A 23,899-nucleotide genomic window follows, 5' to 3' on the forward strand; every position below is an offset into this window, starting at 1 on the left:
TCTGTACTGTGGGACAGAAGGCCGCAGAGCGCTCAATGACGGGTAAGATCCCCTGAAGGGGACGACCTAAGACAGGGGTTTTGCGCGCTTGTCCCCCCCTGTTCTAATAAACAAAAAAGGGGGAATTGTTGGGGCCTAGCCTCCATCCCTGAAGCCTGATTCTGGCTCAGCTGCAATTAAAGGGCTTTGTCCAGGCATTCGGTCTTTTGCATACCTCTCTTAAGGCATTTCTGTGTACGTGACTTGATTGAACCCCCCGCAGTTTCGCGGGTCTCGCAGCAGCTCAAGTCTCGTGCGCTTTCCTGCACCTGTCCTGCCCACTACCTGAAAGCCCCACCCAGACCCTTAGTGGTAGCACAGGGGCCCTCTTCCTATTGGCTAGCTTCCCAGTGCCCACCTTCTCCTACCCTAACAGTATGTAACTAATTGTCGGACGCAATAAAGAGGGAGAGCATCAGAGAGAACGAGAGATCAGCAGAGATCAGCAGAGAGATCTGATGCGCTTCCATGGTTAACACTGTTTCTGACTCAGCGTGGTTTTTTCTTCCCCGGTGATTGGGGGAGGGCTGGGTCTTCGACACTTACCATCTCGCTCGGCTCCCGGGGGACTACAGGCTGGCCCTGTGTGTCCCTCCCCGTTCCTGTGTTGCTGCCCCAGAGAGGAGCAACACTACTGCAGATGAATGGATACTGAAAATGTGGTATATATACACAATGGAATTCTACATAGCCAACAGACAAGATAAAATAATGGCATTCACAGGGAAATGGATGAATCTAGAAAGAAACATGTTGAGTGAGACAAGTCAAGGCCAAAGAAACAAAAGGCACATGGTATCCTTAATATGTGGCTATTAGATCCAAATAGTACAAGAGCAAGGACTCAAAAGTTCCATACCCAATGCTATGGACATGGTACTGAAAATATAAATACAACTATATAGACATAAAAACTTATGACTCTATAGACATAATGTTTTATTACATAGATTAATATGTACTATGACATACTAATCCTCAGCCTAATTTTGATTATGTTCTAAAATCTAAGTCCGGTGATTGTATATAGAGATTCCCTTCTTGAATACTTGTTTGTTAAACATATCATTTGAAATATGATGTAAAAATCAATGTTAATAAATTCTTTAATAAAAAAATAATGTCCATAAAAGAAAACATACAGTAAAAACAGAATTTCAACAGAATTACGAGGAATTTGGCCTAGTGGTAAAGTGCTTGCCCAGCATGCATGAAGACCCTGATTGGATTCCTTGATAACACAATCACAGAAAAAAGTCAGAAGCGGTGTTGTAGCTGGAACAATGGCATGCTAGCCTTGAGAAAGCCCAAGGACAGTGCTCAGGACCTGATATCAAGCCCTAAGACTGGCAAAAAGAAAATTAAAAACTATAGCTTGTTATAGTAATAATACCTCCTCCAAGGATGTGTTTCTACTTGCTTTTGAAAATTGTCTCTTTAAAGAGGAAGGCCTTCTGAGGCCAGTAGTTTGGCCTAGTGGTAAGAGTGCTTGCCTAGACCCAGGTTTGATTCCTCGGTACCACATACATAGCAAAAAGCCAGAAGTGGTGCTATGGCTCAAGTGGTAGAGTTCTAGCCTTGAGAAAGCCCAAGGACAGTGCTCAGACCCTGAGTTCTGTCCCCACGACAGACAAAAAATAAAATAAAAAAAGATATTTTTAAAAAAGAGAGAGAGAGAGAGAGAAAAGCATTCTGAAACTAGTATGCTGTCAAAATGGTTTAATTTCAAGAAAATAGAATAAATCTCACATATACTCCCTAAGAACACCAAGTTCAAAATCATGACATTAAAAATTTGCCTTCAATATAAAATTCAACTCTAGATATTTACTGTTAGAGGATAGTTTGCCTCTGACTTAAAATAAATAGCATAAATCAGCAATCTTAATTATTTCTTTCATTTATATTGCTGTATGTTCTGGCCCAAACAACTGTATCATTATGTTCCTGGTGCTTTGTTAATTTTCATTGGGACATTTTTATAAGCAATCAGAAAGGGCTGACTGATAAAGAGTATTATTCTTACTACTGGGAACTATAATCAAAGATTTCTTTCAGAATCTACCAATCCCTCAATTAGATTTCTTGTTAAGGATTCATGATTTGATGGAGAATAAAAAAAAAACTGTTCCTAAAGGATATTCTTCCTACCAGTAGAAGTATGAGTACATCTTTCAGATGACATACCTACAAAACCCTGTTCCCTCAAAGAAGTCCTGTGAAGAAGACCTCTATGCTGCCTACACACTATCACTACTTTCAATAAAAGACTTTAGAATAATCAGATGGTACATAATGCTCTAATCATCAGACAAATGGTTTCTTGAAGACATGCTACCTAAAATAGCAAAAAAATCATTTCAAGATGTTTAACACTTTGAAAAGAATCAGTACAAAAGAAAAGGAATTTTCTGTATGTTAAATGATATATTGCCTCCTTCAAGTAGTTTGATGAGTTAGTTCATTCTTGGAGTAAGTATTTATTGATTGTGTATCACATGCTGGGACTGATTTTAGGAACTAAAGAGACATCAATAAGCAAAACACAAAAATTTCTGCCCTTTTACACCTTCCATTATACTAGGGGGAAAACCAATAATAAATAAGCAAAACTTATTACAGATGGTGATAAGTGTTATGGGAAACAAATCGGCAGGAAAGGAAATTAAAGGAGATATTATATGTGCTTGGCACAGTATAAACATTTAAAATACATTGGAGGGTTTTGGTTTCAGATTTGGAGTTGTGGAGAAACTGAAACTTCTTTTTTGAGCGAGTAATAATGTTATCCCTCTACTGAGTAGGAAAAATAAAGCCTACTTCATAGCAATAACATATCATAACATAACATCATATAACAAAAATGGCTCATTTTATTCTATGAAGTTTTTCATCTCTTACTTTTTATTTACATCAAATAAGACTCTAAGAAATTAAATATCATAGATCTAATCCTTTAAAAAGTAAGAATTGGGCCGGGAGTTTGGCCTAGTGGTAGAGTGCTTCACTAGCATGCACAAAGACACGGGTTTGATTCCTTGGTACCACATACATAGAAAAAAAGCCGGAAGTGGGGCTTTGGCTCAAGTGCTAGAGCTCTAGCCTTGAGAAAGCCCAAAGACAGTGCTCAAGCCCTGAGCTCAAACCCAGGTCTGGCAAAAAAAAAAAAGTAAGAATAGATGTCAAATAGACCTAGCTCTAAAATCTACTCTGCTGCCCGGCTCTGTTTTTTGTTTTCTTTCTTTGTTTTCTTTCTCCCCCCCCCCTTTCTCTATGTCGTGGGGCTTGAACTCTGGGCCTGGGCACTGTTCCTGAGCTCTTTAGCTCAAGGCTACCACCCTACCCCTTGAGCCACAGCACCATTTTGTTTTCTTTGGTTGGTCATGGGGCTTGAACTCTGAGCCTGGGTGCTGTCCCTGAGCTCTTTATTTCAAGGCTAGCAGTCTACTACTTTATGCCACAGGGCCACTTCTAGTTTTGTGATGGTCCACTTGGAGATAAGAGTATCATGGATTTTTGTGCCTGGGCTGGCTTTAAACAGAGATCCTCAGATCTCAGCCTCCTGAGTAGTTAGGATTAAAGGTGTGAGCCACCAGCAACCATCCTAGGCTCTTGTTTTTACCCAGGATTTAGGCTTCACAGAGTGTCAGGAAAGAAAGAGTCAAGAGGGAAATAGGATATTGATCATGTGCATTATACTCACAGACTGACATGGTAAAATATAAACGCTTTTTACAACTATTTAAAGATAATATAATTTTAAAAAAAATTTAAAGAAGGAAAAATGTGACTATTATTCCCTAGGTAGTATCAAATCCCTGCCTACTTTCTTCACCATTAATAACTTGCTCAGAAAATATTAATCTATTTATATAGGTGTAAACTATTAGATTTTACAATTTCAAAGCCCCAAATGTAAACAATCATATGGGACAAGCCTTTGAAAAAAACTATTTTAGCTTTGGTAATATGGAATTTTCCCTATCAGCTAATGTTCTAGACTACTTTTTACTAGAAACATTTTGTGTATCAAGCTGGTGGGCAGTAATCAAGTCAATTTACTAATTCGTGTTTCAGTATCTTGGCATATATGATATTTAAGGATGGTATTAACAATCTTGAGAATCAGAGTAAAACATTATTCCAGAGATCATAATGACTATTATTTTCTTAAAGAATAATTTTAAACTGTAAAAGAAAATATATGGGTTAATTCACCTCTATAACAAACAATAATACTAAGCAAAGCACAGAACAAAAGGAAAAACTCTAAATAAAAAAATAAATGAACAAAAACATGAGAAGGGGTATTAATGTTCAAGAAGTAATGTACCCACTACCTGACAAATGTAACCACTCTATACTTTATCCTGACAGTAAAAAACAATTTTAAAAATAACTGAATTATGCTGGAGGGGATGTGGCCAGGAGGGATCACTACTACACTGTTGGTGGGAGTGCAAACTCATTTAACCACTATGGAAAGCAGTCTGGCAGTTCCTCAAAAGACTAGACATATCATTTAGAAAGGTAGACGTTGTCACACACCTTCACATAAGGGATAGTATATTTGGAGTTGCAGTCAAACTACTTTTTGCTCAGGTTGGTGAAAATAGGAGTTAGGCTTTTGCATTTTAAAGAAGACAGACTTTTCATTCTCATTTTAGTGTCTTTAATGCTTACATAAAGAATAATAGATATCCCCCCCCCCCCGGTGAAGTTTCTTCCTTTTTTTTTTAAATGCTGTAACTTATCCCAATCTTTATCTCTGCAATTTTACTCTTTAAGTTTTGAAGTAGCATTTTCAGGCCTCTACTTTGAACCTTTGTCTTTCATACTAACTTTTTCTTATTATTCTTTAGGTGAGAATGGTTGATGTTGGCTGATACACAGGAGTGCTCATTCACTTCAAATGGATAACTCAAGAAACCACTCAGCATGGGCCACTGGTGAGGAAAGTCACAAGATGCTAGACTAACAGAGTCTAGATAAGGATTAGAAGAGCTGTGTGCAGAAAACCAATGAAGATAAATGTAAAGAAGGAATGAATAAAACTTCAATAAGTATTTCAAATTAAAAAAAAAAGACTACTAGGCATTTACCCAATTGTCCAGAAACAAGAACATACTAAATACACTAGCACAACAATGTTCATTGCAGCACTATTTACCATAGCAAAGATATGGAACCAACCCAGATGTCCCTCAGTTAATGAGTGGATCAACAAGATGTGGCATTTGTACACAATGGAATTCTATGTTGCTGTCAGAAAGAATGACATTGCCCCATTTGTTAGGAAACGGAAAGACTTAGAAAAAAATCATATGAAGTGAAGTAAGCCAGACTCAAAGGAACATAGGTTTCCCTCATTTGTCATAATCAGTAGAAACCTTGGGCTCTCATAATAGAGCAAAACCTAGATACATAAGGCCATATAGTAGGACACTAAATGAAAGGACCTCCAGGATACAGAAACAAAAGCCATGTAATAAGTGATTGTTGTCCTTAATGTACCATGTTATCTCTCATCTCTTTTGCTGTCCCTTGGTTATCTCATATTGTTACAGTATCTCACTTTGTTATCTGATATATTGGATATATTTGTATTTGGTTATTTGAAATTGGATAGGGAAGGGGGGGGAAACAAGATGAAGGGTAGGGGTGGGGGGAGGGAAATGGGGACCAAGACATGAGAAAGGGTATCAATGTATGTGAATTAATGCATCTTCTATTTGGGGAATATAATGTAACCCTTCTATTAATTACAATAAAAAATATATGAAAAAGAAAAAAATAACTGAATTGACTGTGTCTGCTTTTAAATGACCATTATTATCTTTTACTTGGTCTTTTACTTCTCTATTCATTTTCAGGTTAGTAAAAAATTTAAGTATTTAAAAAGTCTATGATTGATCTTTACTACTAAATAAATACCTTAATTTGCTAATGTGAATCTTTATTAGTTATCAGAGCAATCACACCTATTACTGTAATTGTTTTTGTTTTCAGATTTGTCCATTTGTTGGTGCAGCTGCCCTTCTGAAGCAGGTGTTTTCCCATAGTATTTTGAAGCTGCATGCCACTCCTAGACACAGTTGAAGAAATGTTCATCCCTCTGGCTTCTTAGTATGCTGCCTACCTTATTATTACTTCCTTATTTTTTATTTAGTTTTAATTAAAAGTGAAATGTAACAATAGCAGTAAGGGACAGTTTCTTTTATAAACTACACTTACATTATATTCATTTTTGCAAGTAGTTTTCTAACACATATGACCTTGTTGTTAGGTATTTGGTAGGTGATTTTCACACAAACTGTCTACAAGAGTGACTGAGGGGAATCTTAAAGGACCAATCCCTTCTAATGCACACAAATATAGAAAACAAACAATACAGGGCAGAATTTAAATCAACTTTTGAAAGTTATTTCACAAGCAGCATATCAGAGGAGATGTAATGTCAATTGGTTTTAGTTGGGATATTTTTATGTTAAAATTGCTAGGTCTGTCCTGGAGAACCACCCTTTTGCCTTGCCCCCTCTCTTTCTAAAGGACAGCAGCTAGCATAACCAGAAATCACCTCCTTGAAACCAGGAATCACCTGTAACTGTCAATCAACTGACTGTCAATTACTTGACTGTGACTCAGCAAAAGGACCTCACGCTCTGAAGTCACTTCCACATCCTGTGGCCCCACCTCCTCCTCTCCTTTTCCTATATAATCTTCTCTGCCATTAAGTTCCTCTCTGCACCTATATCTGGTGCAGCCGGTGGTTTGGTTCCCCTCTATTCTGCCTGAAGTGTGTGAAGGTCTCTTTTCCACAACCCTTTTCAAAAATAATAAGAATAAAAAGTAGCACATAGATGATGATTGGGGGGGCAGTGTGCAGCAGTAGTAGGGGTGATGGTGAGGAATGTGATGAGTTTAGCACTGCCCCAGAAAATAATCATTTAAGACTGGGTAAATAGAAGCCAATTATGATGGAGAAAGCTGAGAGTTCAGAAAACAATGATCTTGAGTGGGCCAGCAAAGGTAGAGCCTATCTAGTAAAGGTTACTAGAAAAACATTTAAAGTAAGGAACTGAAGAGGGCAACCACAGTCTGGGGGTATGTGCAGAAGAAAAAGGCAATCAAAACTATTTACACAGAAAGCCCAGACACCTGTCTCTCTAAGTAATATATATGAAAGTTGTGTCCACATAATACATTTGTGCATCACTACAGATGTCCTTGCTTGTAAAACATTGTTTCCTTTAGCCTATGTTCTTGCATATGGTGGACATTTGATGCACTTGTTGATTGTTTATCACTGGTGAAATGACCTGAAACATCTTGGTTTGTGGCTTGCACAATGGTAAACACGATAAATATCAGGATTGTTTAAGGGTAGAGAGCAAGTCTGTGACATCTTGCGATTCAGTCTTTGCAGAGGATTCCATGTGTAGGCTTTCAAAGGTGACAAAAGACCCTCGTGGATTTGTCCAGTCTCTATTTATTCACATAGTCTAAAAAGTAAAAGATTATCTTTCCTCTTAGTACAATAATTTAAAATAATACTCTTGATAATTTTGCAAGTCTGTAGCTTAATAGATTAATGTAACTTTTTCTTACTACAATATCCTACGTGAGAATGTTTCATTTACCATAAAATCCAAGATCTAATCACCAGAAACAGTAATAGTGGATCTGGGCTTTGGAAAATTAGCATTAATGAAGTGCCTTGCAAAGAGAGGTTCATTATAAATATTGAGTGTAATTCCCTTTTTAATTAAAAAAAAAGTGAACTCTTCCTGCAATAATATGACCTCAAATTAGAGGCCCACCAGCCTCCTGGAGCTAGGGAATAGGGGGAAAAAGGATAAATACCATAAATATGTTGTATAATTTAAATGAGAGTTAAACTAAGAAGGGAATAAAAGTAATCACATAGTACACAAAGAGAAAAAATAATATAAACATTGAACCAATGGTTAATTAGCTTGCTTTACAAAGAAGATGTAATTGCTCCCTTGAAAGCAATGGTAGTGACAAATTAACTTGACCTACCAAATATCATCAGGTATAATGTAATATGTCCCTCACTGCCTATCATGAAAATGTCACTGGATTTGTGCACACTGATGAATTATCATGACTGGTGATGATTTTTTCTGAGTTGTTTGACAAAAATGGTCCCTGAGATATCAAGCTTTATAATTTCTATTTCAATTGTTCTAGATCTCAGGGCAAGGAGTAAAGCGGGATCTATAAACCTATAGGACTCAGTAGTATCAAAAGGGCTATATAGGACTGGCTACATATTTTACAAAGTTCAATGGAAATGAAAATTCAGCGGTCCTTATTTTAAAATTTCAGGAATTTCAAGTTAGCAATATCAAGAGCATAAAACAAATTATAGAACCATTTATACATCCACAAAGCTGCAGGCCTGATTCAGCTCAAGCATTAGCCAATTTGACATCTTCTTCCATATTTTCTCCCTGCTTCCCCTTGTAATTCAAGCAGAGTTGTACAGTGGCTGGGAAAATGTGGAGCATGATTTAAGGCTGAAGAGTAAAGAAAAACATGGCTGGTGACTTAAAATTTTTTCTTCTTCATCCTCACCAAATCCTAAAAGCAACTTGAGAATTCAGATGCTGAAAAATCTTGTACTTACTCATTCTAAATACTTACCTGTTAACTTGTCAAAGACCTATTTAAAAAAAATATTCACCTAAAAATCTCCTATTTATGACCTATCTACAGAGCTGGCTTATGTGCAATTACCATTGAAAGAGGAAGAGCAGTCAAAATGCAAGTGACACTTCTTTTTCTGCTTAGATTCACCTACCTGAACACTCCCTATAAGTGCAAGAATGAAAACCTAGAACATTTCATAAAAATGTAGTCATAAATAGTTTTAAATACATTTGGTTAAAATGATTGTTTAGACTGCTTCCCATTTGAAATGTTGCATGTAAGGCATGCTAGGGTGAATGCACAAATCTGGAAAGTTAAATAGTTCATACCTCCCCTAGCATACTAGCTTCCTGGAATGCTAGATTTATAGGGCTTTCTGACAAAGTAGTTTTTAAATGGAGAGAAATAACTTTCATAAAAAATTTAAACAGTTCTCCTTAGTTGATCTGCTATGTACATTTCTTAAGTGTCAGATCTGTCAAATGAAATAGAAGTATACTGTTCAAGTGACTACAATTATATTCCTCAAAATAGCTTATACCAAAAAGGGCCCTAATTTCCATATTTGTCTTGTCAACACTCATCAAGCTTCTAATCTAAACAAAAAACAAATTGTTCAGTCATGCAGTATATTTGCCTCTATATGTAAACCACATATTCATAGGCATCTATATGCATGCACAGAGATAATGAATTTATTTATTAGCATATTGAATTTCAGAAGTAAATAAAAAATGTTATGGAAGCTGGGCACGGTGGCTCATGCCTGTAATCCTAGCCACTCAGGAAGCTGAGATCTGAGGATCACAGTTTAAAGCTAGCCCTGGCACTAAAGATCATGAGACTCTTATCTCCAATTAACCACTAGAAAACCAGAAGTGGTGCTAAGGCTCAAAGGGGTAGGGCAGTAGCCTTGAGCTGGAGAACTCAGGGAGAGTGCCCAGGTCCAGAGTACAAACCCAACTACTGACAAAAAAACAAAAAACAAACAAAAAAAACATTATGGCAGTGCCAGTCAGAAGGTATTATTCTACTAAAAATTTGCCTGTTACTTTGTCTCTTCTTCTAGAATTGTAGAAATGGGGAAGAAGAAAGAATTTGCATCTGTATTATAAATTGTGATGCCTATAATCCGCACATAGAATATACTCTCTTGTTTGCCAAATTGAATTAAATCTGCAGGCTAAAATCAAAACTCTCATAGGCACTGCACCCAGAAACTGTTTTCTTCTGATCAGCTTCTCACACTTGTACTTCATGAAGACATGGGTTTGTGGTCTCTTTGCCATAGGCTAGGACATAGGTTAACTTCTTTCCAGAACTTCAAAAAGGCTAATGAGCTCTGTGGAATATTTCTAAGTATTGACCATTCCAGAATCAATATCAATGTGCTATCTGCATATGCATTAGCCATACTCAAACAAAGTGCAGCCCTTAGAGTTCAGTAATGACACTGGGCATGGATAGCTGGAGATGGGCAAGATGATGCAGATATGACTGCATTAACTCTCCTTAAAGGCTTCCAGGATATTACACAAGACTTGTTCTTGTGCATTGTCAGAAATAAGACAGCATTTGATTTCAGCCACTGGCACATTTGGCAAATAAACTTCCTTTTATATTTTATTGACTCAAGAGATAGATCTTGATGGCACCTTCTAGATTGTGAAAGATTTCGTTTCTATTACTTGCCTGCTATTAGGGAATACAGTTGCCTTAAAGTTAACAGAGCACTACATATGTAACTGATAAGACAGAAATAACAACTTTGAATCATTAATGATTCAAGTAAAAACTTTTACTGAAACTCTGTTATGCTCAGATTCATTTATATAGCATTTTCCATATGAAGATCCTACTTTAAAAAAAATAAAAGATGTCAAGCCAGTATACTAGTAAAAGATGTGAGCTTCAATTCTGCTTTACTTAAATCTCTAGTCTCAAAATAAATAATCAGATCTAACCAAGATTCATGTTCCTCTTTCCTGTGAAATTGCCCTTGGTGTGGTAAATGAGACTTTCTTATACATATAAAATCTGAGTTTAAATTAGAATGAGGAAGAGTGATGTATATGTGATGGTTTGTAAATGATTCTTCTGAATGGTATATATAGTTAAGGTGTCTTAAAATCAATTTGACTTTGGCTAAGTATGTGGACTTCACATCCAGACTGCACTGATTTGGAATGCTGGTCCAATGATTTACTAACTGTGTGAACTTAGCAACTTTATAATTTGTTTAAGAACTGATTTCTAAAAACTGTGAGTTATATAACTAAGGTTGGCTTGCAATTGTCAACCCTAATGGCAAAAGGAGTCTACATGCTAAGTGCTGGGAAAGTTGGCATGTGCTCTTACATGTGGTTACATAGCACCTGAACCAACAAAGTGACACTGTAGACATGGTGACTCTCTACATCATAATTTTATTATAAGGACTACATAAGACTGTCCATAAAGCTTAGTTCAGTAAGAGCTGAAAAATGATCATTGTGGTTGTTATGATTGATATTTTTCACCACTACCATGATCTCATCATTATCTACAGAGAAATAACTTCTTTGTAACTTTGTAACTCAGTAATAAAAAAAATCATCACCAAACATTATTCTTTGAGGTTAGCTTCTTACGAGGTCTACATGATCTAAAGTTGGTCACACAGTAAACATGGTCTAGATAATCTTTCAGTCACTACTTTGAAAAAATTATTTAAATACTAGAAAATTTCAATGATATACCAATTAATAACACCATAGTGCAATCTCTCCCACCACATACACACACACACACACACACACACACACACACACACACACACTGACCCCTTGGGGATATATTAAAACTACAGTAACTGAAATAGGCTTAGCCAGTAATTAAGACACACAGCTCATCAGAGAGCAGAACAGTCTAGGGCCCTCTGAGAAGAATTGAAGCATCAAGATGACAGTTCCCATTACCAGGGCTTTGTTCTCATGATGCAAAAAGAGCATAAAAGCATAAAATTGAGGAACTGTAACTGTATTTTCAACCTTTAATGGGGTTGGGAGGATTACAGGCTTGCCTGAACTGGAAGATGTTCCACTAGATAACTGCGTCAGCCTACACCCACTAGTGTCTGTCCCCACCCTCTAAGCATGACTTCACTTAAAAAAAAAACACTGCCCTTAAGGAATTAGTCTCTGAGATTTCCAGTAATTGTACAAATCACCCATGATGAAGCAGCTGAGAGCACCGGTAGACAAAAGATATAAGACTTAAGCAAACAGAAAACCCATTAAAATACTGCCCTTGATTATTTTTTATTTCTAGCAATTCATGTTAACATAGTCTTTCTTCATTGCTTTTTGTTGGAAGTAATATTTTAGAGAAATTCGAATGGACACTGAGTGATTTTCTCCAGACTTAAAATCCAGCCACTAGACACACTTTCCCTTCCCCCATCATCATCTGGCATTCCTCCCTGTCACCTTAGAGCTTTGACTTAGCTGTGTTCACACCCAAGAGTCCCAGCAGAGCTTTCTGCTCATACTATGCGACACAAAAAATCAGGCAATGAACAATTAATGTTCCTAAGTGCTTGTGAGAAAGCCAGACTAAGCTGACCTCTCCCATCCCATGTATGTCAACCATATTAGCTTAAAGCTCGAGAGTAGCATGTGTGTGACTGTGATATAAACAAACTAATTAAAATCTGTGGTCTTTCATTCAGGCAGTGTCCAATGGGACTAATATAGTCAACTCTGTGTGTCAAAAAAAAAATTCACTCTAAGCTGGTGCTTTTCCTGTTTCCTATGAAAGATCTGTTTTAAGCTCAAAAACAATCTAAAAGAAAAGAAACTCCAGGGTTGCCATTCTTTCCTGTGAGATTTTTCAGATAAAAACTATCAGCTTAGCAGCACTGAGCCATAAGACCACTCCCAGATCTTAAGTGGACATATTGATCAATTGAACTGACATGTGCCTCTTTTTCCTTCCCCATAGTAGCAATCAGTCACACCAGGAAAATCCATTTTATTTCCCAATACAAAAGGCAACACACTGTTCCTTCCTTCACTGTTGTACTCTCTCTTTAAAAAAATAAGGTTGAAGATGTTTAAAGACAGAACTACAAATTGAAATACAGATACATGTTTGTCTGGTTTCAGAATTGAGATGAGGGGTATGACCAAGCTGAGAGATTTGTATTACTGACAATCACTGAAGATCCTTATATTTATTCCTCCTACCAGTTTCAGATTCAAATTAAGCACAAGATAGAAACATTGTTGCTACTTTCAGAGACCTTCCCTCAGGGGTACCCTTGTCTACAACTGCCTCAGAAAAAGACTTGTTCCTTTCTCAGTTATAAGTCAGCCTGAAAAACAACTCTGGCTATTTTAGAGACCAGCAAAAGACAGAAAAATACTGTGCCAATCTTTCAACAAACTATGGAGGACATGAATTGAAGAACTACCATATAAATAAAAAAGCCCAAATAATTCCATTTGGGTTAGGTCTCTATACTTTTAATAAATTGTCTTGAACATATATGAGAATCCTTTTTACATCAGGGTTATATCAAATGCTTATTCAGCATTTGTTCCTTGACATAGAGAAACTGAAACCTAACTGAGTAAATACTGAATTTCACACTGCACATTACTAAAAATTTCATAAATCACAAGAGAAAACAAGGAACCATCAAAAAGAAATATGTATGTTTAGAATATTTAAATACTGTGAATGACTATTTTAGAGCTTATTTATGATTTTTGAAATAGAAAATCATCTTATGTGCATGAAAAAAATCTATGCGAACACTAAAAACAACAGACAGAGAACAGCAAGAAAAATTCTTTGTACTTTGATTCCTACATGACTCTTACAGGCCTTTGTTTTAATCCAACAGCCTGAAAAACAGATTTAGGCAAACAACCCTTCTTTCCTCAGTCCATTTTAAGCCGCTAACATCCCCCATCTCTGCCTGAGCAGACACAACTACCCAACAAAACAGTCATGCAATTAAGGCCCAGACATTTAACACTCACCATCTCCTGCTCCCACTGTCTTCTTTTGATGTTTACGGCACATCTGTAGGATGCAATACTAGGAGATGCCTTGTTTGACCTGCTGCATGATGCTGTGACATCAGTTCAGATGATGCAGCTCATTATGGGAAAGGCTGCTGTTGCTATGGCAACTGGGATGTGCTAGGAATCCTTGGTGCATTTCCAGTGGAGCTGAGACAATACGGAAGCCCTGTAAGAAACAGACAATATGCAAAATTTAGACCAAAGGAAGAGGACTTCTTGTTGGGCTGAAATTCATACATTTGAAAGGAATTTCTTTAAAGCACTTTGGAAAATATTAGAATTATCTTCTTTTGTTTAACATTTAGAAAAATGTCAAGAAGAATATAGATTTATTACTAAACAAATGAGAACTCAAATGCATAATGTTTCTGTTAGTCAATTCAATTACTTTTTCCTCTCTTGATAGGAGTATTATAATACCTTTTTTAAATTTCTAAAAAAGATTTTTGCTCATCTATCAGATACCTAAAGAACAAAGCAGGGAGCAAAAGTAAAATGAACACATACGAAATGGAATATAAACATCTGACCAAGTGATTTTAATTATAAACAAACTTTAATTCTCAAATCATGGTCAAACTGTTGTCCAATTTAATTTGTCATTCCAGGCCCACAGATCCTTCTCATGCAGAATAACAGGACCTTTGATAGTATTGGAAGAAGGGTTGAAGTCTGAGGGGCATGCCACCCCACCCTCTATTACTGGACCCTTCTATTGGCCTGCAGAGAAGTCCTGCCAAACTGCAAGTCTTTCCTGAGATCAAATATGGTGATTAAAACAAGTGGTAGACCTACTGGAAATTTCTTGTGTCACTGACATTCCAAACATTGAGATCTCATTTTTGGTTTTTGTTCCCTTTTTGGAGATAATGAAGACGCATCTCTGGCAGAAAACTGTCACTGTGTGAAAATGACATTTAAACAGACACAGTGAGGTATTTCTACAGTTGTAAAAGAAAGACAAGTCCAAAATAATCACTTCCTTCCAGTCTGGAGCATAAACAAACATCATGTTGCCACAACTGTGGGAAAGAAAACATGGACAGAACAGTCAGTCTCTTGCATATTTAATACTTGCAGGGCCTCAATAAAGAAAGAAACAAGCTCATCTAACTCTACTTTCACAATTCTGAGGAAAAACAACATTACACAAGCTCAAAATATAATGACAATGATATTGTCCCATCCCATTTGAGATTTTAAACTGAACCGTTAATCAATAAATGAGGTTTGGGGATAGAGTAGCAGAAGGAATTCAGGCAGTGTCTCTGTAAATAGGAGCTGATAAAATGCCTGAGATGTGCCAAGATCCTAGCAGGGTGCACCATCAGCTTTGCACAAAGCCGCCCTTCCCTTAATGCAAAGCCAGGATTATTCTTACCAATGAGGAACAGGAAAGCAAAAGCAAAAGGTGACACTAACTGCCTAGATTATCTACACTCCATCACCAGGGTAAGCATGATTCCCTCCAACCTTAATGTGATAACAAAGTAAACTTGTTTCCTAAGCAGCCCTCTAGCACAAAGAACATTGACTTGGAAATCAGCAAACCCAAATGTGATGCCAATTCCTCTATGTGACTTCAGACCAATCAATTACATTGATCTAAAGAGATGTTGGATTTAGCTAATAACTATGGATTTCAGTGGTTTGGTTGGTATAAGATCCAACATATTGGTATAAGATCTGGCATATTCCAAATATACAACACATTTTTGTTACTAATAAACTGTGAGATATTCTGAAATGTAAAATCATTTTCAGCATATTAATCAGATTAGCCAGATTCTATTCCTTTTGAAAAGTGAAGTTAAAAGAGATAAGCAGTGATGGGGGGGGGGGAAAAAAAAGCACAGGCTGGCAAACCAGAGGATTCCTGAAAGAGAGGTTACTTGGCTTTATTCAAGCACACCACTTTAGTCTACTAGTGAGTCAAGATTGAGGAACCAGGACCAGGAGTTTGGCCTAGTGATTGAGCTTGCCTAGTGATAGAGCTTGCCTAGCATGCATGAAGACCCAAGTTTGATTCCTCGGTACCACATACATAGAAAAAGCCAGAAGTGGTGTTGTGGCTCAAATCGTACAGCTCTTGCCTTGAGAAAGCCCAAGGACAATGCTCAGGCCCTGAGATCAAGCCCCAGGACTGGCCAAAAAAAAAAAGTAAAAGAAGAAAAGAAACAGAAAAAGATTGAGGAACCAAACTAAATAACCCACATGTAAATAATTGAGTTATCTTGTTGCACTACTTGATATACACGTATATAAATGCTATAACTAAAGAATCATTATAACTTCCTATAATTAGAATAGGATGCATAAGCTCTTCTACCAAGGGATCCATACTTTCTTGATTTACTTGATTTCCAGGTGAAAAAAGTATAAACACTGAGACTTGAAAAAGTTAATTGGAAGTAGTCAAATGTCTCACAGAACATTCAGTTCAAGGATTAAGTTATAAAATATTTCCTTCTTTTCTAGACTTTCTAGAAATAAGCTCTTTTAATTTCTAAATAGGTATATTTTTCCTCACTTTTTATTTCATTTAAAGTATCTTAAATAAACATGTCAGCTTAAATTACTAAAAGAAAAACACACATAGAGAAGAGTAGATCTATGTTTCCAAACGTTTTAATCAATGTGAGTTACCTTTTGAGAAATGAATAAAGATAAATGAGAAAATTCTAGTAATTATTATTGTAGCTAACTATATGTCGTGTACTGGTAGATTATTTAAAATAGGATATTATTAATTTTTTAACCTTAAAAAATATCCTGGGAGAGAAGTATTGATTCTCATAAGGAACAGAGCATCCAGAGTTGCCCAAAATCTTACTACTGTAAAGTACCAAGAGTCTTGGACAACAAAATTCATAAAACATCAAGCATAGATCTGAAATTAAAATCAATGACTAGTAGCAGCAGCAGGAGGAATAGTCTTACTTCATCAGAATCAACCATAGAATTATCAGTAGTAATCATAGACAGCAGTTAGCAGAAATAATTACAGCAGCAGCAAGTGCAAGGTAGCAATGTAACAGTAGAAACCTCAGCAAAATCATACCATGATATGATTTCTTTTAATGTGAATTATATCCATAGCAAGAAAATAAAATCCTGGTGTAAATATATTGATCTATAGGTACTGGGTTAGTAAGAAATCAAGCAAACCTATCAAGTAAAACAAGATGAGGGGAGAGGGTGGGGGGAGGGAAATGGGGACAAAAACATGAGAAGGCATATCAATGTGTGTGAAGTAATGCACCTTCTATTTGTCGAATATAACTGTAACCATTCTATTAATTACAATTAAAAGAAAAAGGAAAAAAAAGAAATTTTCTCCAGGCAGATATGGAGACTTGAATTCTCCCTGGAGTACACAGCTTTGTTTTGAAAGAAATCAAAATGGATCGCTAGGGGACTAGGAGTTTAGCCTAGTGGTAGAATGTTTGCCTAGCATGCACAGAGACCTGGGTTCTATTCCTCAGTACCACATACATAGAAAAAAGGCAGAAGTGGTGCTGTGGCTCAAGTGGTAGAGTTCTAGCCTTGAGAAAATCCAAGGACAGTGCTCAAGCTGTGAGTTCAAGCCCAGGACTGGCAAAATAATAATAATAATAATAATGACTCAGAAAGCCAACCTTAGACTATGAAGAGATGAACTTTTTACTCTTAGTGGGTCTATGGCATATAGTTGTATTCTTTTTTTTAAAATTTTATTCTTATGAGTATACATACTCAAGTATTGCCATCCAACCTTTTCCACATGGAGAAGCATGCAGTAAACTAAGGATGTAGGCACTAGCAAAAGTCCCTTATGGTGCCTTAGAGCTATGGATTTTGAAGGTATAGCCACACAGCTAAATTCATATGTTGAAGCCTAATCCACAATGTGAACTTGGAAAAACCAACTTTAGCATAAAGGGAGTCCCTGACTGGCTTAAAAGATTGTATTTGGAAATAGGGTCTCTAAGGTCATAATTAAGGTTAAATGAGATTATAACTCCAAATGATTGGTATTCGTGTTATAAGAGACACCAAAGAGCTCATTCCCTCGAACTATTTTGTTTTTGTTTTTGTTTTTCCATGTCAGAGTACAGTGAGAAACTAGCTGTCTGGGATCCACAAAATACATTTGAGACTGAATTTGCTACCACTAGATTTTGAATTTCTCAGCCTCTAACACCATAAGAAAGTAAATTTACATTGTTTTAAGTCATTTACCCCACAGTGTTCTGCTACAGCAATCTGGGAAAACCTGACACATAAATAAAAGCTGTTTAAAAATATTTTAATATTATACTTTTTCATAATTTCTTTACCTTAAAATTCTCATGAAATTGATAGTGTGGCACATCTTGCAACTTTATGAATGTCCTGTTTGCCTCAGGCCCTGCCTTATTCTAGATAAAACAAGGATGAGTAAAATAGTCACAATCTCTACTCTTATGAAAAGTGTACAGAGAAAGGTAGTATACAAATAAGTATACAAAGTACATTTCATGACAATTATGACAAGTCCTACAAAGTATGCCCTATATACATGGGAACATATGGCAGTCTTTGCAAAGCTTTGCTAAATTATGGAGAAATCTCATTTCTTGGGTTGGACAAGAAAGAAGACATGGCCAACAAGATGATGAAGTGTCTACGGTCCTAAGGAGATCAGCGATCCCTTTGTTGAATTGCACCAACAGCTTGTTGGTGAGATTGATGTACTACACCAAATGCCCACAAGGACATTTTTATCTCTTTTGTGTTCCCTGCTACATCCCCAGGGCCTAGCATCCTTTGTTCACAGTGCACACTCAGTAAATAAGGTACTTGGTGAATGAACAGAATGACAGGAATGACAGAATCTAGGGGAGAACCTCAGAAATAAGTAAGAGATAATCTAAGGGTACTCTAATGCTATAGTTTAACATATAAAAACACAAAGTTGCTGTCATAGGAGTGTGAAGAGAAGTGACACCTTATTGTAATTCCAAGAAACAATAAAGATTTGTTTGGGGACAATGTAAGAAATGCTCTATAGTAAACACTTGTTATTTCTATCCAGTAGACATTCACAAAATTTCTAAGGAATCTAAAATACGCTTTGAGAAAGATAATGCAAAATTTCCTTTAGAAAAAGCATCCTCCAACTTTTGTTTTCTTTTTGTTTTTTTGGGGGGGTGGGTCATGGGGCTTGAACTCAGCCTGGGCACTGTCCCTGAGCTCTTCAGCTCAAGGCTACCACCCTATCCCTGGGCCTGGGCATTGTCCCTGAACTCTGCAGCTCAAGGCTACCACTCTACCCTTAAGCCAAACTCCACTTCCCTTTTTCTACAGGTTAATTGGAGAGGAGAGTCCTGGGTTGGCTTTAAACCTTGATCCTCAGATCTCAGCCTCCTGAGTAGGATTACAGGCATGAGCCACCATGCCCAGCTCACCCTCCAGCATTCTATAGTCAAGGTTTTCATGAAACCAGCACCATTCCTCCAGTCCAGGGGGGAGGAAAGGAGTGTCTATGACTGACTTACAATAACAGTACCTTCTATCCTTGTAGTTACACTGATTAGTTGCAGAATTCTACATAATACTGTCACAGCTAAGAAAACATGTTTATTTTTTCTCTGAAATTGTTAGTCTGAAGATGAAATCACAAAGTAAGTAAGTAAATCTGACAGCCAAAAGAAGTAAACAGAGAGACAGATCCCAGATATAAAATGTGAGCACTGGATCAAACTGTACTAGAAGTTCAGCCTGCTTACAGATTTTTCATGTGAAACAATAAATTGCTATCATTAAGTCTCTTTGGGTTCATTTCTCTAGTACTTTCAGCATATGTACTGTTTCCCCTACTCTCTTCTAAGTTGAAACTGGCTAAGGCATAGAAAGACTAGGTCTCCCTGCCTTAGGCAGAAGTCATCATAAGTCAGCAATGAATATTAAAGAGGGCTTCCTATGTCTTATGATTAAGGACTCCAGCTTACAACATGCCTTCCCTGCATGTATTTCCTATGTCAGAAAAACAAAGGCCAATACAAGAAATTGCACTGCATTATTGCTGGGTATCAGTGGCTCACACCTGCAATCCTAGGTACTCAGAAGTCTGAGATTTAAGGATTGTAGTCCAAAGGTCTATGAGACTCTTATCAGTAGAGAGGTTTATGAGACTCTTATCTTCCAATTGACCACCAAAAGGCCAGTAAGTGGAGCTGCAGCAAAGTGGTAGAATGCTAGCCCTGAGCAAAAAAGCTCTGGGATAGAATTTTCACCTTTTCATACTCATCAGAACTAAGAAAGGAGAACCTTAGTGGCCCAGTGGAATTCCAGAGAAAGGAACACAGTCTCTGAAGGCAAAGAGATAAGTCTCTACTCCTTCTATACTACCTTGGAACCCAAAATAAGATTCCACGACCTTTTCCTTAGGTTTTTCCAGCAAAATTCTCTTACACACATCTTTATCTTTATCCTTATCCTGTGGTCACAGAACTCTGAATCTCTAAACCCAAAGTAATTATATTTAAAAACAAAGACCAGAGAAGGTAAAAGAGATTAAGTGAGGTTACAAAGGGAGAGAGAGGTGCTCTATTCTTATAACTGAGGGAGATATATTATAAAGATATTGTGAGAAAGTGATCATCTCAATGAGAAGGTGACTTTCCAGGAAGAGAGTTCTCATCAGAAACCAAACTGGCTATAATATTAATTATGGACTTGTAGTCTCCAGAATCATGACGAAATGCATAATGTTTAAGTCACCCAGTCTGTGGTATTTTCTTAAGTTATAGCTACCTAAAACCAGTGAGAGTAAACTGTAAACTCTCCAGAAACCTAATACAATCTCAGTCTGCACAAAGAAAAAATATTATGTACTTTTGATGATCATACTTTATCCTTATCACACATAAAAAGAAATAGCCAACAGACCAACCAGGGTGATGAGTCACCACTGACTTGGAAAAGGAAACAGCAGTAGTATTATTTGGTTCCAAAAATGGTCACAAAGGCCCATCTGTTAACGACTTAGATGCCAATTGATGAGCTTTGAAGAAGTTATTATATCATAAAGACTCTAATACATAAGATTGATATACCAAAGGATTGATTTGTAATTTGGTATTTGGGGGAAATGCTAGATACAAAGAAGTAGGGCCTGGTTGGAAGAAGGTCACTGGGAGTGTGCCTTTTAAAGCATATCTTGTACCTAGTCCCTTGTGGTCCCCCCCAACCCAACCTGGCTACTTCCAGACCACCATGAGGTGAGAAACTTTGTTCTAGCACATATTCTCAGTTATGATGCTCAGTTTCAGCTCAGGCTCAAAGCTATAATGCCAAGCAACCAGAAAATAAAACATCTAAAACTAGGAAAAAAAGTACTGTTTATTTCTTTACATTGTTTACCTCAGGAATTTTGTCACAGTAACAAAACTCTGTCCAAACAAGCAGCTTTCAAATGACAATCAGCTATCATGTTGAGGAAGGAAATAAGCTCAAAAACTAGAAGATCAATGACAAAGTTTGAGCTTAAGTTTAGAAAAGTTATTCTTTGCCTGACTTAATTGTAACAGTAACTCCTCTGTTTTCAGCATTTTCAAATAAAAAGAAAGAAGGAAGGAAGGAAGGAAGGAAGGAAGGAAGGAAGGAAGGAAGGAAGGAAGGAAGGAAGGAAGGAAGGAAGGAAAGAAGGAAGGAAGGAAGGAAAGGGTTTCTTCATTGGGTCAGTAAGCAACCTGAATATAAACAAGCAGATGCTAAATAAGAAACTCCCAGAAATACCAAGCAAGTAACACGTACTGTGGGGCATATGTTGAATAATAAAACTTTCTATTTCTTCTCCCAACTTTATGATCTCATGAATCTATGATTAAGAGTATAGTAATTAAGAAGTAGACTACTTGTTTCAAATCATAGCTACCACTTAAAAGATTTTTGACTATGTGCCAGTTTCTCAACACCTCTGTCTCAGCTTCCACAGTTCTAAAATTGGGGTGCTAAGAGTAGCTTCTTCATCTTCTGGTGGTTAAGTTGGCTAATATGTGTAAGCATTCTTCAAAGCATCAAAACTCTGGATTATCATAAGTCTAGTAAATATTAGCTATTGTTATTAATATACAAGTCTCAGTATAAAGTAGGATAACAAAAATAGGCACATGGATCTGGTCTTCAAGGTTAATACTTGAAAATGAACCAAACAATAATAACTGAAAAAATTTGACTTCCTACTACAAACTGAAAACTTCGTATACATAGATATATTATATATCTATGTATATATAATCTCTCATTTTCCAGCAACTAGCAAAATAGAACCATTCTCCTTTAAAATGGAGGAAGTAAAAATAATTGTTTAAATGTAGATGATTTCATGTCAGGAGCCAATGACTCACATCTGTAATCCTAGCTACTCAGGAGACTAAGATCTGAGGACTGAAATTCAAAGCCAAACTGGTCAAGAAAGTCCCTGAGACCTTCCAATTAACCACTAAAACTGCTAGCAGTAGAGCTTTGGCCCAACTGGTATCTTTGAACAAAAAAAAAAACCTCAGGGACAATGCTCATACTCTGAGATCATGCTTCAGGACTGGCATGCACAGACACATACACACACACACACACACACACACACACACACACACACAATTAAGTGATATAAAGTGGTGGTGGTATTTGATTTTTTTTTTTACTTTTTTATTTGTTATAAGATTACAGTTATATAAGTCAGGTAAAAGGTATATTTCTTTTTTGACAAAGTCACCCCTTCCTCACTCACTCCCAGTTTTCACCTCCCTTGCCCATACAAAAGTTGTATAGTCCATTTTCATCTGTTACTTTCTGTTAACTAGTTTCATTATTGCCATACTCTTTAAGGTAAACAGAGTACAGTATCTTGTAGGACTTGAATATAGGCCCTGGAGTCAATCAATCTCAAGTCAAATATCAACTCTGTCATTTACTAGGTATATGACATAAGGTAAGTTATTTAAATCATGTCTCATGTCCTTTACACTATAACAAGAGGATTATTTTAACAGTATATCAAAGGATTTCTAGACTACAAGTAAGCCAGTACACAGAAAGTACCTAGCATATGACTAATTGTAATGCAGAATTACCTATTACTACCATCCTCATGGATGGATAAAGAACTAAGAAAAACCACTGAAAGAACTTAGACCAGACAGGCATGGTGGCTCACACCTGTAATCCTAGCTACTCAGGAGGCTGAGATCTGATGATGGCAGTTCAAAGCCAGCCCAGGCACTAGAAAGTCCATGAGACTCTTATCTCCAATTAATCACCAGAAAACTGGAAGTGGCGCCATGGCTCAAGGAGTAGGATGATAGCCTTGAGCTGAAGAGCTCAGGGATAACATCCAGGCCCAGAGTTCAAGTCCCATGACTAACCAAAAAAAAGAACCTAGACCATAAATCAGTCTCTTCTCTGCCATTTCTATTACATTACAGTCTACTATACATCACTTAAAGACAGGGATGCATCCTGAGAAATGCATCATTAGGTAACTCCATTGACTCCATTGTGAAAACATCAAGAAATAGATTTATACAAACTTAAATGGGGGCAGGTAATGGAACTCAGTGTTTGAGTGTTTTTCTAGAATGTTCAAGGCCCTGGGATTGATCCCCAGCATCACAAGGAGAAAAAAATCCAGACAATATGGTACACATTTGTAATCTGAGTACTTAAGAGGCTAAGGCAGGGGAATTATGAATTCAAGGCCAGTTTTAGCTAAATGACAAGACCCTTAGACTCAAGCAACAAACACTCTAAATGGCATAGTCTACTGCCTCTATACTTATATGGTATGTATATATGGTATAGTCTAGTGCTAGAGCCATAATGAATAAAGCAACATAAGAAAATTGTGTAACAGAAAATCATGTAATAAAAAGCACAACAGAAAACCATGTAACAAAAAGAAACAGTAAATACAAAATGTGGAAGTTTTTTGTGGGTTAGCACAGCATATTGCTTAGCAGTGAATTTCTTTTTTTTATTAATTTATTTTTATTGTAATTAGTAAAAGGGTTACATGATATTTGCCAGATAGAAGGTGCATTAATTCACATACTGAATTTCTTTTTTAAAATAAGTATGAATATACAGCA

The 23,899-nt window shown here is 36.8% G+C and overlaps 1 protein-coding gene across 3 annotated transcripts in view; it reads right to left on the bottom strand.

Moving 5' to 3' along the window:
• The window catches only part of Akap6 (A-kinase anchoring protein 6), a 461,670-nt gene extending 447,731 nt beyond the window's left edge, over positions 1 to 13,939 (bottom strand). For all 3 annotated transcript variants that reach the window (XM_090345201.1, XM_090345199.1, XM_090345200.1), the window contains exon 1: positions 13,743 to 13,939. The gene's annotated coding sequence lies outside the window, so the exon portion shown is untranslated. The remainder of the gene's footprint in view (positions 1 to 13,742) is intronic.
• Positions 13,940 to 23,899: the final 9,960 nt, after the last annotated feature.

Source organism: Megascapheus bottae, chromosome 14, assembly GCF_031878675.1.
Source record: "Megascapheus bottae isolate mThoBot1 chromosome 14, mThoBot2.hap1, whole genome shotgun sequence".
NCBI lineage: Eukaryota > Metazoa > Chordata > Mammalia > Rodentia > Geomyidae > Megascapheus > Megascapheus bottae.